The sequence below is a fragment of the Pinus tabuliformis genome, chromosome 8, assembly GCF_031772625.1.
Source record: "Pinus tabuliformis cultivar Carrire ecotype Pingquan chromosome 8, CPIR1, whole genome shotgun sequence".
Classification (NCBI taxonomy): domain Eukaryota; kingdom Viridiplantae; phylum Streptophyta; class Pinopsida; order Pinales; family Pinaceae; genus Pinus; species Pinus tabuliformis.
Genome location: NC_142294.1, coordinates 1,478,966,382 through 1,478,971,037, shown reverse-complemented (window position 1 = coordinate 1,478,971,037; position 4,656 = coordinate 1,478,966,382).

Here is a 4,656-nt window from a genome sequence, read left to right as displayed (position 1 = left end):
TCCAATAATGACCACACGGAGTTAAATCCTTTAACAAACCAATATAAATGAAACTACAAGACCTTATCTTGCAACATCCCTCACTTAGGGCTTAGCAAATACAATAGGTGGATCGAGTCTGTTTTCCCCAACAAACTAGCATGCCATGTAAACTCTTCAAAATATGAACACAATTGGTAATGAAGTAAGTATATCACAATAACATTATACCTCAGGGACTGCAAGTGCTTATTTCATAGAAACGGTCTTAATGAGATTATTATAACTTCCCTTTTCCTTGAAAAGCTAGGAAAAATTATGCTTGGAATATTGTATACCTTCTAGTGCAGCATAATTATAAGGGATGATTGAACACCCCCCATGAGAACACCTAAAATAAGACTTGCGGTAGGAGAAGCTTTCCACATCGACCTAACAAGGGGAAAACAATCATTAGCACAATTTCTTAATTTTTACAATAATAATTGAAAGACAAAGATGAAATAACCCCTAAAAGCCTAGATTATTCTATTGAAAATATAAAAGGTGAATATATTCTCTCTCAACTTTGGATTGAAATAAAAATGTAGTGAGGTACAAGTGCCTTTTTGGATTTAAGAAACTCTCAAATTTTAAATGTTGCTATTTTGAGATTGTGATTCAAGCTTAGATTCAACTCTCTACATCTTAGTTGCTCAAATACTCCCCTAGTTCAGGACCTCCACATTGACTATGTATAATTTGTTTGGTCCCAATAACAATGGACCAAGGCTTAGTCAAAATAATTTTGGGTATTGTGGAAAGTGTGTGTTTTGCATAATTATTTCAATCAAGAATGGATCAGAGCTTAGAACTCTACTTGGAAAATTGCTTTTCTTTGTAAATTAGTGTACAGACATATTCTTAGAATGAAAGTAAAATTGTTGCAACAAGCATATGAAAATAATAGTTGGAGCAGAAGCAAGGGAAACAAATAAATAATTAACAAAGTATCTTTTCTCACCTTGTTTCCAAGGTAACCCACTAGGCCTCATCCAATGCATGAGACCTTCAAATCTCGAACATGTTGTCTCAAATCACTGTGTACCCAAACACACCAAAAAATGCCAACCATCTTCTTTCTAGTTGCCAAAGAGTAATTATCCTTGCTTGAATTAAACTTGTATTTATTCACCTTGGGTCAAGTCTATCTAATAATGGATTAAATATTAAAGAGGGGAAAACAATACAACAAGACTCTTCTTCACTTGAAACATAATCATCCTTTGATGAAAGTGACATAAAAGAGGGATTGGAATCAGATCCACGAAGTGGTGTTCCCTAGAAGAGATGGGCAACAAGGCTGGATATCCTCTCTATATTTTTGGGTCACCTGTGGCTTCACAATTTGACTTAGAAGGGGTTTTGAAGGCTATTAATGACATTTTACTAGGAAAATATGAACTCTTATGCACTTTGGAGCATTAAAAATGAGTGTCTAAATAGTAAACAACTTCTGGAATGTCTGCAAAACTTGTCCCTACAAAATGATAAACAAATGCTTTGGTTTCTATTCCTACTTATGCTTGAATTATTCACTGTTTGGTGAATATGGGCTAGGAACTTTGTCACATGGCAATTTCTCCCTACTCCTAAAATGGTTCCAACATTTAAAGACACAATTTCTTGAAACCTAGAAATATTCACATGCAGGTTGCAACATGAAATTTTTTATAGCAACTATAGGAATCTTAATTGAAACCATCAACACCCAATTTCATTATGAAAAGAAAATGGTTATAATTGATACCCTCTTATATGAAAACAATTGATACCCTCTTATTGATTAAAACAAAATGTATAGAATATTTTCAGGGCTTTACTCATCTCGCTGAATTGGATATAATGAGGGGATTTTTTTTATACCCCAAAATTTAGATATCTGTTAGAGTTGATCCACACAACCATTCCTCCAAATTCAGGTCATTGTGGGGTCCTTTTCCTCCCAAATTCGATGTTGCAACAAATATCCTATTTTGGAAAAACATACAACTACCTACTTAGATTATTAATATTTCTTGGTATGAAAAATAAATGTGGAACTCAAAATTCCAATACAATTTCAAACACCATTATTCTACCTTCAAGATTTCCTAGAGAAGCAACCCATCACAAATATCAATTTTCACATTTGAAACTCCAGATAATATGGGTTTCTTGTTGTCAAAATTCTAAAAAAATGGTAACGATGGATGGATGCAATAGTGCAAAACATTAAAAGCTTGCGTTTTTCAATAACATAATTTGTGTCACCATTATTTATTCGATATCATGGGTATTTGATATAAGCTCAAAGCAGAAAGATGGGGGAGAGTGAGTCATCATGTTGTGAGAAAATTGATACTCTTTTTATATTAATCTAATACATTCTCAAATATTAAGTTTGGGAGGGAATTGATGAATGAAGAGTCATGGAGATTCAACTTAGTATGGTCGATACCACATTAACTTAGTCACACAAGAATAAGGATAAATAATGTTTGAAGTGGACCATAGTGTAAATTTGCTACATTTCACCATTATCATATTTCAGCTAATGTTAAAATCAATTCAATTCAATCAAATTCCATACCTAAAGTCACAAGCTTCTGTGGGTTGAGACATCTATGGCTCCATTGCTACAAGATTGAAATTATCTAGGATTCAATTCAACAAGATTTTTCTTGGGATTGCATTATCGGAACCAAAAATGGAGTAAGAAATCACTCGAAAGGAATTCTAAGTCTAAGAGAAAATTTTGCATTTTTGATGTATTAAGAATACCTATGAAATAAAATTGGATATATTATGCTATAGACATATATTTTTTTAAGTACCAATGAAGCTTTTTCTTGATCACAAAGGCTCATTATATAAGTTGATGCCACAATATCTACTACTTCCTTGTTAGAGAGCACATCCCATACGTATTATACAAAACAAGATGACAAGGACAAACATTAGAATCCAGTTGAAACAAAATTCGATGCTTGCAAAGGACACATGTATGAAACAGGTGAGTGGAGTTTACTTGAGGAGGCCTCTGAAAGTCCTTGTTCTTGTAGTAGATGTTTTTTTGTTCAATAGAGACTTGTTTATGGTGTTGCAACAAACCACGAGTTTTCTGAAGCCTTTTCAACTCTTGTTGTATTATATTGGGTTGTTGCAACACCGAGTGTTGTTTCTACTATCGTGATTATAGTTGTTTCTATCAATGGTGGCATTCCAATAATGGAGAATGTCATTCTTATGAGTGATTTTTATTACCATGTGGCATCATAACAAATGGTTTTGTCTTAAAATCCCAAAATTTGGGATGAACTTGTGCAATTTCCAAAATTTCCAAAAATGTTTTGTAAAAGTAGAACACATAGTGATAATGTGTTACTTTTATGTATATTATGCCCATGACAATTTTATTTGTTGTTAAAACATTGTTGTGATGTGCGTTGTCTTATTTTGATTATTTTCATGTGATAATATTGTTTGCATTTTTTGTATAGCAATATTTATTTTACAACTTGATGAACATATGTCAGGAAACAAAGACATAAACTTAAGGAAACATAACATAAGAGAGTGAAAACTAGTGAACGTGTATGTAAGTATGGCAATGTTATTATAAGACATAGTTAACTAAGCAAAAAGCTACAAAAAACAAGTACTAATTGCTATCAAAGTTGAGGTATGTAGTGGAATGCAAAAGATGTGGTTCAAGTCCATGAAGTACAAGTTATGCCCAGTGAAGGGGAAAATTCAAGCAGACATGATTTTGCATTGTAACTGTAAACTTTTGACAAGGTAAGCCACGTTAGTCGTAAATACAGGTTGATGAGTGTCATCTACAATACCATTTGAGATCTAGTTTTGGGAGATTACCGAGATTGTATGTTTTCCAATATGCTTGAATATGCCTCATTCCATCCCTTTTATGTGTATGGATGAGGAAATTTATGCAAACCTTAATCTTGTAAAATAGTTGGAGAGTTGGTTACATGCGATATAGAGGCAAATTATGAGAGCATAGAAATCTTGCTTGTATATCCAGAAGAACAATCTCTTATTTATTTACATGGCAAAATATGTAGATCATGGAGACATATTGCATATCCATTTATTTTTTTCAAGACAAGGAGAAGTTTATAAGTGAAGATTTAGAAGTTCATTAAATGAAAGGGAAAACATGGAAGTAAAGTAGGAGCAACGAATGAAAATGAAAGTAACGTAGAAGAATAACATATCAATAAGTATATACAGTTAACTGTTTTTGAATAAGAGAGAAGATGAAACATTTTGAAGTGCAATGCAAATGAAGTCGAATTGCCAGTAAGAGGATGTATTCATTGAGTTTGGTGCATATATTTAAAGGCAAGGTATGCTTCCTCATGTTGTCTACATTTGACATAAGGATTTTCTTGCATGTGTGAGTAGCGAGAGAAGGAAAAAGTTGTAGAGATGTAAATATCACACAATGATCTAACTCTAGATATGGTTGTGAATGTTAGCCCTTGGTGATCAATATTGCCAATGTTGATTATTTATTTTTGTAAGGTCATGCCTTATGATTTATAAATTATCAATCCCCATGCCATGCGAAGGGGAAATTGTGTAAGGAATCCCCTTGTTACAGGCGAGATTGGAAAATACTTTGGATTTGAA